Below are 15,015 nucleotides of genomic sequence, written 5' to 3'. Positions count from 1 at the left end.
GATGTTCTGTACGTTGCAGTTCTTGCATCGTTTTTTATGTAGACAAAACAAGTTGAACTGAACATTATTATTACTTGAAAAGAGAGACGTTAATGAAGAAACTAACGAATCAAGATACGGAATGTAAAGCCGTGTTCTGTACTCAACCCAAAATGCAAACGTGGTTTTTGCAAGGTGTGTCTGTCGACTGCAAATTTTTGGCAGAAGCAACTTAATGCCAAGTTTGTCTTCCAGCAAGTGCACCACCTTGCACCCCCCTGCGGGCGCCCATTAAGATAAGAAGAAAAATTGTATTCTACATGTCAAAATCCATTCCACAAGTCAATGTACTTCATGTCAGTTTCAGAGTCTAGATGACTCGGATAAATTCTTAGTTTCTTCCTTGTTAGGAAAAACTTGCTGTCTGCTTATGTGGTATGTACTACGACTATCGTTTCGTTGGTCCTGTGTTCGAATCCTGCCCGCCGCCATTCCCTGCTAGAGTTTTTAGCTGAAAGACGTAATGTGTGTAATACGCTTGATTTCTTAAGGGATGTATTAAACGTGTACGTCAAATGTCCTCGGTTGGGCCTGCAAGAAGCAATGAAATGATTTAAAGCCGATTGAAAAAAAAATTAAACAATAAACTCGCCCTGGGCTTCCGTTGGCAGATTGTACATTTACAGGGTCAGGATTTAGGCAATGCTTCTCAGTCTCGCGGTCGTTACAGGAGATGATTAGGCCAATAAGGAAGCACAAAAAGAAACTTCTTGGGGTGCCTAAGGACCGAGTCCATTGCACTGGCGGCGATGGAAGAAAGCCATAACAAATATGTCATTATCCACACAACGTTCCTCAAAGGACCGTTTATTATGCGGACACCTGCAAGGTTGATGTGGTATAGAGAAGGTATATAGACGAGTTTCCCTGATGTGCTCGGCCATTGGCCTCGCTTCAAATCCGAGCTCCTTTGGATATGAGCCAACGGTAGGCCTAATAGGAGTGTAATAAGCTACATCTGCTTGGATCTTTTCCAGACAGATGTTTGTTCAGACAGGCAGATGGAGATAAGCTTCTATGGGCCTAGAGTTCCAAGTGTCATAGACTCAATTCTTAGGACAAGCTTCTATAGGCCTAGAGTTCCAAGTGTCATAGACTCAATTCTTAGGACAAGCTTCTATGGGCCTAGAGTTCTAAGTGTCATAGACTCAATTCTTAGGACAAGTTTCTATGGGCCTAGAGTTCCAAGTGTCATAGACTCAATTCTTAGGGCAAGCTTCTATGGGCCTAGAGTTCCAAGTGTCATAGACTCAATTCTTAGGACAAGCTTCTATGGGCCTAGAGTTCCAAGTGTCATAGACTCAATTCTTAGGACAAGCTTCTATGGGCCTAGAGTTCCAAGTGTCATAGACTCAACTCTTAGGACAAGCTTATATGGGCCAAGAGTTCCAAGTGTCATAGATTCCTAGGAAAAGCTTCTATGGGCCAAGAGTTCTAAGTGTCATAGACTCAATTCTTAGGACAAGTTTCTATGGGCCTAGAGTTCCAAGTGTCATAGATTCTCAGGACAATTAGAAAGGAGAAGAACAGTGTCAGGATTGATTGTTATCATTGTCTGAATAAATTAATACAACTTTGCACAAATGTTCAATGACGAAGGCAATACATGAATAAAAAAAATACCAATTAGTTAATTAATTAGTGGTAATTAATTTATTTAGTTTTATATTATAAAAAGGAAATAGATCTCGCATTATTGAGAGAGATGTCAGTAATTGTGCGTTTCTTTCCCTCTATAAGCTTACTTTTTTTTAAAGTAATTTTCAGCAGCCCCCGATAGGGGAAAAAATGCTATTAGTTTTGTGTGAAATGACTGTCCGTCTGTCCGTCCCGTTTAGATCTCGTAAACTAGAAAAGATAGTGAAAATCCGACATCATAATATTTTGTCCATTCAAAGTTCTGATGCGACGGCTACTTTTTTCTTTTCTAAAAGCGATAAAATCTAATTTTTTAAAATGCAAGCAATTTTTTCATAAAAATACACCAATTTTACAACTATTCACTATTAATAATAACAAACACGGGAGGCTCTTTAGTAGGGGAGCTGACTATTTACCCTATTTTTAACACATTTATGCAAATGGTTTTAGACATTTTGTTAAAACATTTTTTTACATTTGTATTGCTATGTTATGTAAGTTCTGTCCTACTAGCTACTACATTTACCCAAAAATAATGTTTACATTTTTAAAGAAAAAAATCCATTTAGTATACATATAAGTTGTACATAATATAAAACAACAATTAATAAGTAAGTTTCCATATTATCGCGTGAACTGCAGTACTACTAATCACCATAGAACACTTAACTAAAGGAATTTTTTTTCTTTACGGAAATGTTTTTTTTTCTTTTTTGAGGATTTGAATAAGAGATTGACTCTTTACAAAACAATTGGAACAATTTGATATTCATTATAAAACATCAGTTAGGCCAGGTTCGAATTTAACTTCACATTCACTTTCCCCTATCATTTAGTCTGCTGGACCGCTGGGGCACCACACAAGATTTGTCAACCTTCTTTCTCTATTCTTCTCTGTCATTTGTCTTTGATAGAATTAAATTCTGATGTTCTTTCTGAAAATATTGATATATGCCTTTTTACATGCCTGGGTGGACCACTTGGGGGGGGGGGGGGGCGATTTTGAGTTTATGTTTCCACACAAACTGTCTTTGTAACCTCGTTTATTTTTTTAAATATGTTTTTTATTATTTGTTGTTGTTGTTGTAACGGCCAGTCCTATTTGTTTTTTTGACGATTACCACTTGTGAGCAGATGAAATGTTAGGTCTACTTCCTTCTACTTAAATCATGTCGTCATATTCTATATTTAACCTATTTAAATGTTTACTTTATAGTATACCTAACGATAAAATGAATTGCATTGTATTTTGACCAAACATCCGACATTTGTAATTGCAAACGTCAAGCGGTCATATCAAATCCTTTCAACACGTAAAAGTCAGTTTAAGACATGGATTTGGTTATCTCTATATCCATATATTTGTTTTCATGAGAAAAAAAAAAGGTACACACTAGTTGCTTTGTTTGCAATGATATATTTCAAGGCTTTCCTCTTCCTCACTTGGGTCATTCATTGTCATTGCAGCGATGTCAACATGTAATCAGTACCTACAACTTTCCTTGTTAGTCTCCCATGAGGGAACAACAGACTGATAGTTGGCTCCAGTACTTTGTATACAATACACTCATTCAATGACACTTGTGGGTTTGGATGACTGGTCGCGAGGATTGACTAGTTTAACGTCCTAAATGTATGTGTTTAATGCTCTCTATATTCTAGGATTTGTCGCGATTAGTTTCCTGAATCAAGTGACGCAGTGCACGTGACTCACTGTGTTTTAAGTGTATGTTCAATGACTTAAGACAATAACTAAATTGTACTACGTATTGTACTGTATGCGGCGTAAATAAAAAACCATAGCAGAGAAAGAGATAGAAAGAAAAAAGAAAGAAGAGTATGAATCTGTCACTCCACTCTTCACTGGACGTGATATAGCTGTGGGATAGATTATGTCAGTGGTTTGACGTCACGCTCGTCTCCCCTACCACATCCTGCCCCCCTTCCTTCAACACGGTCAAACTCGTACGCAAGTACACAAACACACAGGCGCATTTCCCTTGGTTCTATAGTACTCCTCAATATTGAGCTTACTACTGAAATGTACGTCTGTAAACAGAACATGACCAAGGACTAGTAAACAAGAATACTTGGATTATAACTTATAACAGAAATTTCTAGAACATTGTAGATTTAATGAAATGAGGGACATTTTTTGACAGGTAAATCTATGTTCATTTTTCATATTTCTTCAGTGCTAAAATGTAATACAAGTTAGAATAACAGTTTATGTGACCCGGAGTTCAGCTTCAGTTCACTATTAGCCTATTTATGAACGACCCTGTGTAAACTCTTATAGCTTGTATGCATGTCATCAAGAAATGCATATTAGCATGCAAGGTAACTCAGACGATTACCTGTAGATTAATTATAAACATGAATAGTTTCCCTTGAGTTTAAAGTGTCCTACATGGCCTTATTGTGTCCTTACTGTGATATACCGCTGCCACCTTATACCTTATCTAGAAAGTATTAGTCGTGGAATCTGTGCTTGACAAGGCTACAAAAAAAAAGTAGATTTACATAACAACATCATACAAGCAGTGAGGAAAATCACCATATAATTGCACATATAACAACCTAGTATGTATGAGTAGCCTACGTAGCAACAGCGCTAATTAAAATTCTTAGTGTCACTGTGTTATTTTATATAGTATTGAATGTGGCTGTGGTTATCAATGTAGGCGTGGTGGTGACATTGGGTTCATGATATAAATCACAGAATAATGAAATGACGCTGGGCGTAGCAGGCACAAATAGGTTTAATATAACACCACATAGTTACAATATATACAATTCGACCCAGGAATGGTCAGTATTAATCCAACAGTAATATACGAATATCACAACTTAGTAACTATTCTATAACCAACTACTTTAAACATCTAACTCTACTGCTTATATATTAAGTGACTCAATACAAGTGCTTGCTACAAGATCTCTATGTGGACTGACTGCCTTTAACTCTCTGGTTCACCTAAGGTCAAAAGTGTTCACCTTAGTGCAACATGGGTTGTGAATAAGATTCACAATATGGAATTAACATACACAATACAGAATTAGGGTTTCTACTCTATGGCACCAACTTTGAGGTGGTGACATTACCTATCACCCCCCTTTTGAAAAAAATTTTGAAGAAATTTTTTTTTAGCTTGACAACATAATTATCATAAGTAGGATCAATTGGAATTCTTGGGGTCTATGAAATGTACAATTGCAGAGTTCAAATAGAACTACAAACTTGAAATAAAATATATAATATGACAGTGTTACACAAAATATTTGCTGAAACAAAAAAATTCATACAAGGGCAAAATTCTCTAATTCATCATATTCTTGTAAGGCAATTCAAATAATTCTCTGAGTCAAATACTTAACATCCCAAATAATTCTTTACATGTAGTTCTAATATATACATCAATGTTCAAATGTGTTCAATATTTACAAGTCTTTTTCATAATAATATGTGCAAAGTGTGACAAAAATTTCAATGACAATCTCCTATGTCACAATGTGAAAAATTAATACAAGTTTTTATTCACAATATCTATTTATAAAAAAATCTTTGACACTATAGAAATGTTAGAAGTCTGGTTTTTTTTTTTTAACACCAATAGTACAATATGTACAAATCATGTAGAAAATGTTACAAGTAAGTCTCAATATGTAAGTGATAAGTATAGAAAAATTCAAAATATATGTGTCAAAATTCAAGATCAAATTGATTAATGATCATTGTTACAAATTCAATGTATCCATTTACTTCAATATGAGGTTTGACATTTCCATAAAAAATTGTTGTGCATTAATATTACACAAGTAAATATGTATAATTCAAGTATCAAAATATTGGATCAAAAGTATCAACATGAAATCAAAGTAATAAGTATCCTTCATAGTGTTTTTACATGCACCTTAGGTTTCAATGAAGTATTTCTCTATATGCCAGTTCAAATAATTTGTAGCTAGTAATGGCAAAAGTTTAATGTTACATTGTTTATCAAATAATTATTGAGTACAAAGTTCAAAAAAATCTTTGTCGAAAAACTTCAACTGAGAAAATGTGTCAGTTGTGATACAATCTTTGAGGTTACATTAATTTGTTCAAGCATCTATATACAACCATAACATCATAATGGTTTAGTTGTATTTATTTTAATCTGTTGTGAAAAAAAATGTGTAAGTCCAATTTAAAAGAATAATATCAAGTGTCTCTTTCAGCACTTGAAATATCAAAAAGTTTGTACAACAATCTTCTTGTTAACATCAATGATTGTTACAAAAAATATAGTCCATAAGAATAGTTTGACAAAAATGTTTTCAAAAAAATACAAATGTATGTCAATATTTCATTACACTAATTGACATTGAATAAATAAGTTACATTATGAATCAATCTCCTTTTTCAATAGTATTGAAAAATGTGACTAAGTTATATAATTGTGATAAATGACATAGTAAAAAAATTCCAATCTTGTTTACAATAGCTGTGGAAAAAAATTTTGTCCAAGTTGTTCTCAATACAATGAGAAAAAATAATGTTTACATTGTATGGAAAAAAATTAAGCTAGGTGCTGAATAAGTTGGGAAAAAATTCAATGTTTGTTTACATTGTTGAGTACCAAAATGTTATTCTTGTTGACAAAAGAATGTGAAAAAAAATTGTTGGTTACAATGTAGTAATCAAATTCCAAAGTTTGTTTACAAATAGAGTTTTTTTTTTAAAAAATGAAGTCTTAGTTCTAGTTCAATGTTTACAAATAGTACTCAATGTTTACAAAATAATGCTCAATATTTACAACATAATGCTCAATGTTTACCAGATGCGATGTATTAAGTCAACAACACTGATATTAATTGTGAGTCCCTTAATTGGTGTTCCATATATTTTATGTAATAACTCTTTGTAATGGCCAAAGTTTTTTATTTGTACCCACATTGACTCTCCAAGTTCTGGATGTTTCCAAACTTTTTTATATCCAAAATCACAAGTTATATCTTGTACTATTTGAAAAATTTCTTTCTGAAAATCAGAATCAGACAGGTCATAAAACCATATTGTTTTATGTATTACTGGCTTTTGATGCACTTTAACTTTTGGATAAGATCCAATAATTACTGGACTGATAGTATTTTCAAGTACTACAACTTTTATTTTCCCTTTTATAAATGGTGATTTGATTTCAGCAATGGCAGTTTTACATTCTATCTTTCTAGAGTTTGGTAAGGTTACAATGGCTATATCATTCAAATAATCTTCTTTTTCTACTAAATTGGGCTCTACAAAAGTGATTGTGGATTCTTCATCAACTATGCATACAACATCCTGATAATTGACTTCTAGATCATATACTTCTATCTGTTTGCTGTTTTTAAATGTCAAGGCTAATATTTCCTCTGTTATTATTACTTTAGGTGAGTTAGTGTTAATGTCATTTTGTATTTCTTGTTTTTCAGCTTTATCTTTATCATCTATTTGTATTTCATCTGTTTGTATTTCACTATCATTTGTTTGTGTGTTAATTGTTTGGCAATCTTTATTTAGTTTAGATGCTTCTGTTAGCAAATGAGTTTGACATTCTACATCTATTTTATTTGTATTTGTAATTGACTGTTTAGTTGCTTCATGTATACTGACATTGTTGTAATCATGTGAATTAGTAGTTGATGCTAACTCAATGTTTTCTTGATTCACACTATTAGCCCATTTTACTAAGGCTTCTTCTGACAGTTCAACTATATTCTCTATGTTCCCTATAATTAGTTCTTCAGCTGGGTTGTTCATTACTATGGCTTTGTATTGACCAGTGAACCATGGTGATTCAATGAAAACTAATGCTGTTTCACATACTTCCCATAAGTCTTTATTTGCATAAGTCAGAGTGACCTTGTCTTTTAGGATCTGTTCAGGTTTTACTAGTGATTTCTTCACAATGATTGAGGTGCAGCCGCTGTCACGTAATGCATATACCTTAATGCCATCCACATATGCAGGATACACTTTTAATTTGGCTACCTTTGTCTGTATATATGCTACTGTTTCATATTCTATTGGTGTTTCAGTTGCTACAGCTGCTATGTTTTGTCTGGTATGATTGTTATTGTGGTAAGTATGTTGTCTATCTTGAAATTGATCTCTTCTAGACATTCTGTTGTTTTGCCATCTTCTGTTTGTTTGATGTGATCTACTGTTAGTTGGACTGTAGCTTTGCCATGTTCTTCTGTTATATTGTTGTTGATAGGATCTATTGTAGTTAGGACTGAAGCTCTGGAACGTTCTGTTATCCCTTCCATATTTATGGTTTCTATTTACATATTGCTGTTTTTCTGATGCCATTCTCTTTCTGCACTCTGCTTTGGTGTGACCCAATATGCCACAGAAAAAACATTGTATGCTCTTGGCATATTTAAATTTATTTGTAGTTCTTGGATGGTTTTCTGTCACTGTTGCAGCTACATTGTACAATTCCCTTTTGTCAATGGTGATGTTTGGGTGTGAGTCTTTGTATGTTGTTAAGTTTGATATCAATTCAGCTTCATTTTTTATTTTTCTCTCCTTCAGGAATGAGAATGCTGCATCTGTAACATTAATTAGCACATTCTCAATGAGAAAGAAATCTAAGATCTGTTTGGGGTCATCTAAGTTACAGTTTGCGAGTTGTAGCCACTTTGTCATGTTCTGGCGCATGTCATGTATTGTTCTTTTTAAATCTGCATTCTTGGCTAGTTTTATTTCCCTAAAAAGTTTTCGATAGTGCTCCTCCGTTTTGCCAAAATGTTCAATTAGTCTTTGTTTTACTGTGTTGTAGTCTTTTCTTTGCTCCATAGTTAGTGTGTCGATGATGTTTAGTGGTTCACCTCTTAGGTTAGCTAGAAGTTGTTGAGCCATTTGTGCACTATTCATATTTGCTGTTTGACAGATATATTCAAATTGAATAATGAAATTTTCCAATGTGTCTTCTTTTGGGTCAAAGTTCCTAAATTTGCTATGATACTGATGATGAGATGAAGTTTGACTTGCTGAATTGTCTTTATTTTCTTTTGCTAGTTTTGCCATTTTTTCTTCATGTTCTTTTAATTTTATTTCATGCTGGCGTTCTTTTTCTTTCTCTAAGTTTTCTTGTTCTTTCTCTCTCAGTCTTCTTTCATGTAGCCTTTCTTCCCGTTGCTTGTCTTTTTCTACTCTAATTCTATCTATTTCAATTTTAATGAATGCAGCTCTATCATCTTCTTTTAACTTTAGTTTATCCACTATCTCTATTAGTTTTTCATACTCAGCCATTTTCAAAGATTCAAATTAGTAATATAGTTTAGTAATAGCTATGTGTACTAGATATTTGTAAATGAAATATTGTACAATAAATACTTATTATTGCTCAAATAGTAATTACAGGTAATAGTAGATATATATTTTGTGCGAAACAATTGAGGTTATGAGGTATCTTAAGTTATTCTTGGTACTTTGTCTAGTTTGTAATGTAATGCTTTACTGATCAATTATGTGATTATGTATTTCTAGTATCTCCACTTGCAATGTAAAAGTTTATTGCAACAAGTAATTCACAATTATGTGAGCCTTATTGGTCTGATAAATAGTGATCAATGTAATATGTTAAGTTTCTGCTTTTTCATTAATCAGTGTCCATACAAATAGTATCAAAATAGTTCAATGTGCTCAAAGTATATTATATACAATCAATCTTGTCACAATTTCAAATAAAAGTATATCCCATAGTGTATCAAGTGTGTAGTGTAGTGTAGATAATAATAAAAATAGGTTGAAATAAGAAGTAAAATAAATATATATATTAATAAGTAATTAGACAAACATAAATACACTATAGATACTAAACAGTCTGCTTTTAAAGAGACATTACAAGATAGTAGAAATAGTAGACAAAAGAATTACAATGAGAAATAACTATGACGCAAAAAAAAATTCAACAGATGTAAACAAGACAATACAAGAGTTTAACAATATGATAGATACTTGACGAAATACAAACTTAACTAATACAGCTATACGATCAAGTATTTACTTTATCTAAAGAGTCCCTACCAATACCTGGATGCTTACTTGAAAAAAAAATATAAATGCTCAGACTCAATAGATAATTAAATTTAGTCCCTAAAGTCAAATGTATATATAAATACAAATGTAAACAATGAAAAAAAATTGTGGTGTAGTTCAAAGAGAACTAATCAATACTGATAATACTAAAGGGTAATTAAAGTTACTTCCCTTAAATATTCACTTGATGCTTGACTTGTACATAAAGTTCCGGTGATGCTCCACATAAAATATGTCCACAGTACAGTTCATAAGTAATCCACTTGCTAAATCCGCAGCACAACGGTACAGTTCATAAGTAATCCACTTGTTAAATCCACAGTACAATGTTACAGTTCATAAGTAATCCACTTGTTAAATCCACAGTACAATGGTACAGTTCATAAGTAATCCACTTGTTAAATCCACAGCACAATGGTACAGTTCATAAGTAATCCACTTGTTAAATCCACAGCACAATGGTACAGTTCATAAGTAATCCACTTGTTAAATCCACAGCACAATGGTACAGTTCATAAGTAATCCAATAAATACTTCAGATGTTTGACAGGTAATCCATTTTCATACAGTTGCTGAAACAAATATACATAACTAAAATGACCTTAGGTAGTGACGACAAGAGAGGTCTAAGAGTAAGAGCGCTCTCCTATTAAATGTGCTGTTAGACAGCGACAATAGGAGTGTGTCATTAGAATTATGACGAGCACTCGATGTAGATGATTCTTGAATATGTCAGCTACTTCGACTGACCATATATCAGCTGTCTTCAAACGATGACTTGAATGACTTGTAGTACTAGATTTTCACCCACACCGGTTGTAGTATCACGGTTGTCTAGTTTCACCCACACAGGTTGTAAGATCAGGGTTGTCTAGTTTCACCCACACAGGTTGTAAGATCAGGGTTGTCTAGTTTCGTCCACGCAGGTTGTCTCAGCATATCATGTTAAAGTGACTTTGAACAATGCTGTCATAAATGTCGTTTTCGGCCGCTTCTGACACCATAAATGTCACTGGCACTTCTGACACCATAAAATGTCACTGAATTATTTTATATAGTATTGAATGTGGCTGTGGTTATCAATGTAGGCGTGGTGGTGACATTGGGTTCATGATATAAATCACAGAATAATGAAATGACGCTGGGCGTAGCAGGCACAAATAGGTTTAATATAACACCACATAGTTACAATATATACAATTCGACCCAGGAATGGTCAGTATTAATCCAACAGTAATATACGAATATCACAACTTAGTAACTATTCTATAACCAACTACTTTAAACATCTAACTCTACTGCTTATATATTAAGTGACTCAATACAAGTGCTTGCTACAAGATCTCTATGTGGACTGACTGCCTTTAACTCTCTGGTTCACCTAAGGTCAAAAGTGTTCACCTTAGTGCAACATGGGTTGTGAATAAGATTCACAATATGGAATTAACATACACAATACAGAATTAGGGTTTCTACTCTATGGCACCAACTTTGAGGTGGTGACACTTAGTTTTTTGACAACTTAAAAAAAGGTTTTCTGACATAGATCTCGTCCTAAAAAATGTTACGATGTTTTACTGCACATAACAAAATGAAACAAAAACATGTTCTAGCCAATACATAAACAAAAACATGTTCTAGCCAATATATAAACAAAAACATGTTCTAGCCAATATATAAACAAAAACATGTTCTAGCCAATACATAAACAAAAACATGTTCTAGCCAATATATAAACAAAAACATGTTCTAGCCAATATATAAACAAAAACATGTTCTAGCCAATATATAAACAAAAACATGTTCTAGCCAATATATAAACAAAAACATGTTCTAGCCAATATATAAACAAAAACATGTTCTAGCCAATATATAAACAAAAACATGTTCTAGCCAATATATAAACAAAAACATGTTCTAGCCAATATATAAACAAATACATGTTCTAGCCAATATATAAACAAAAACATGTTCTAGCCAATATATAAACAAAAACATGTTCTAGCCAATATATTAAAACAAACAACACGCTATACATTGATGTATGAGGATGGCTAACCGCTCTGAGATGTCGTTCGATAGTCTAAAATTCTAAATGGTCACAGGTTCAAAACCGTCCCCGCTGACATTCCAAACCATTTGGACTAGGTCGTCACTAGGTTGTAATCATCTTCAAATCTGAAGGAACATCCGAAGCATGTAAAAACAAAACAAAAAAACGGTAGGCCTACTCTTTATTTTTAGAATGCGAGTTAGATTTAAACACATTTTTGTACCAACAAAAAAATGGGGAAATTATATCTTTAAAAATGGTGATAATCCTAACTAATAGCGTATTATAGCTTACATTTAAAAGCAGACATTTGGAAACAGCGGAAGAAACAACACATCTAGTTGCACCTATATAAAAAAAAAACTTTAAAAAACAAGCTTCTATGAACTCCCTCCGTCTGTCTGTTTGTCCCTCCGTCTGTCTGTCCCTCCGTCGGTCTGTTACAAATTGTGTACGTATTTTCTCCCGCTTCCCATGTTCCGATGGTTCAAATGTATTCCTATTCATAGGCAAGTAGTCCAAGTCGCTGACAATACATGAATCGATAAAAAACAACATTTAGTTGGTCAATTGGTGGTAATGAATTCATTTTGTTTTATAATAGAAAACGAGAATTAAACCGTGAAGTATTGAGAGATATGGCAGTTATTTTTACTGCTCTTCCTCTTAGATAAGCTTTGTGTTTAAAAAAGTATTTTTATATTTCTCTTTTAACAACGTACTTGAAATCATATCAAAATAATATCTACTTTCTAAATAACGTCTACGGATTACATAAGGGATCGTATGCAACTATTTGATTTATTTTCCTTGAGATATTCTCTTGGGTTTCTAGCATTCACGACTAGGTTAGCACATGGATACACATTACACAAGATAAGAAGCGAATCCAATTTTTAAAAAGGGGTTAGCAATTATATGCAAAGTATGGGCTATCCCATCAACCCCTGTCTTGCAAATTACTGATCAAAGGCTATCCACTTCGGAACATTTGATCTTATCAGCTGACTATCACAGACATCAAAAGGTCATAAAACTGGCCCAGAGGATATATTTTAGTTCAACTCAATTTTGTGAACCGATTGTCTCTAGTTGGCCTTTAGATTCGAGTTATTTAACATTATAGGGGATCCTTTTGTTGCGTTCATTTTCAGAAGTAAATCACTGTAGGCTACGTAGCAGAAATCTGAATGAGCTACATATAAGAACGACCTAAATAGAATTTGGACAGATGTGGGGGGAGGAAGGAGTTACACTTTCAAGCGCAAACGCCTACACAAAAACACACAGACAATACAACAGTGGCGGAAGCTTGGATTTCATTAGCCCCAGGGCCGCAACGTCACCTTGCTACTCCTTCCCCAGTTTGTCTCCTTCGCTGATATATAGGCCAGTGTAGTATTTAGATCTCGTCTGAACTAGAAGTCTAGAACAAGACCCGACCCTTATTTTATATTGTCATCCATTCGTTGCTTTTGACAGTCGCTTTTACTTTTCTTTATAGTAGGCCTATACTGTATTATATTATACAGGAAGAGTTTCACCAATCATAAGGATCATGTCTGAACTTTGTTTACATTTTTAAAAAAATAAAAGCTAGGTGGAGAACCAGACAATATTAATAGTCTGATCATGTTGACCACTTCGTCATAGGAGGGATTTCAGATACGGGTCTCGTCTGCATGTTTTTGATGTTTTTCCAACTCTGCTGTTAAAAGAGTCCAAGACTTGCATCATGGCCTGTACCGAGAAGCACATCATCCTAATAGAGGTTGCAGTTTTGGAGGCTATATTTTCAAACTGTCTTGAACTATGCTAGTGTCTCTGTGATCCTGGCAACTGGAGCAAACATATTCAGTTTAGACAAAAACTTAAACACAAATGGCATGGGCTACTAAGAATTAAAACAACAACAAAAAATAATCAAAGTCCTTTTGTTGTGCAGCAGAGAATAAAAGTTTCCAGCCCCTGCCGCCTAAGCCGGCCTTACATGATTGGATCCCCTAAGCGAAGTAAATTGCGTGACCCGAAATGAAATTTAGAAAAAAATAAGACCGAAAAATACGCAACGAATTAAAATTTTCCTGTATCAAATCCAAATCAACGATTAAGTTAAATTCATAGAGCGCTATTTCAGTCGCGTTCAATTAACGTTCCGTAATCTTCCAAAACATATTCGAACAGATGTCATTGTCACCACCTCAAAGTTGGTGCCATAGAGTAGAAACCCTTATTCTATATTGTAAATGTTAATTCAATATTGTGAATCTTATTCACAACTCATGTTGCCCTAGGGTGAACACTTTTGACCTTAGGTTAACCAGAGAGTTAAAGGCAGTCAGTCAACATAGAGATCTTGTAGCAAGCACTTGATAGAGTCACTTAATATATAAGCAGTAGAGTTAGATGTTTAAAGTAGTTGGTTATAGAATAGTTACTAAGTTGTTACATTGGTGATATTTCTGTTGAATTAATACTGACCATTCCTGGGTCGAATTGTATATCGTATGCACCATGTGATGTTATATTAAACTTATTTGTGTCTGCTACATCCAGCGTCATTTCATTATTCTGTGATTTATATCATGAACCCAATGTCACCACCACGCCTACATTGATAAACCGACAATAGTAGCACAGCATCAAACATAACTACAGCCACATTCATAATATCTAAAATAACAACGGTGACATTTATCATATCAAAAATACAGCGGTGACAGTCATAAACGTTCCGTAATCTTCCTAAACATATTCGAACAAATGTCATAAACGTTCTGTAATCTTCAGAAAACATATTCGAACAAATGTCATAAACGTTCCCTAATCTTCCTAAACATATTCTAACAGATGTCATAAACGTTCCGTAATCTTCCTAAACATATTCGAACAAATGTCATAAACGTTCCGTAATCTTCCTAAACATGTTAGTACAGATGTCATAAACGTTCCGTAATCTTCCTAAACATATTCGAACAAATGTCATAAACGTTCCGTAATCTTCCTAAATATATTCGAACAGATGTCATAAACGTTCCGTAATCTTCCTAAACACTTCGTACAGATGTCATCAACTGATGTTTCAGCTCAATCCAAGCGCCGATAGCACGAATGTGCTTCGTGGATGATTCATGATTCACCGGACAAGAAATAACGTTTCGACGTTTCACCAAAAGGAAGAAACAATGGTCTACTAACATAGGTAGTCTAA

At 33.8% G+C, this 15,015-nt stretch overlaps 1 protein-coding gene across 1 annotated transcript in view; it reads left to right on the top strand.

Annotated features, from left to right (window-relative positions):
- The first annotated feature begins 3,681 nt into the window (after nucleotides 1-3,681).
- The window catches only part of LOC106068934 (serine/threonine-protein kinase PLK1-like), a 37,468-nt gene continuing 26,134 nt past the window's right edge, over nucleotides 3,682-15,015 (top strand). The window contains exon 1 of the mRNA XM_013228439.2: nucleotides 3,682-3,842. The gene's annotated coding sequence lies outside the window, so the exon portion shown is untranslated. The remainder of the gene's footprint in view (nucleotides 3,843-15,015) is intronic.

The sequence above is a fragment of the Biomphalaria glabrata genome, chromosome 5, assembly GCF_947242115.1.
Source record: "Biomphalaria glabrata chromosome 5, xgBioGlab47.1, whole genome shotgun sequence".
Lineage (NCBI taxonomy): Eukaryota > Metazoa > Mollusca > Gastropoda > Planorbidae > Biomphalaria > Biomphalaria glabrata.
The sequence above is the reverse complement of the archived record's forward strand: the minus strand, read 5'-3'. Positions and strand labels throughout refer to the sequence as shown.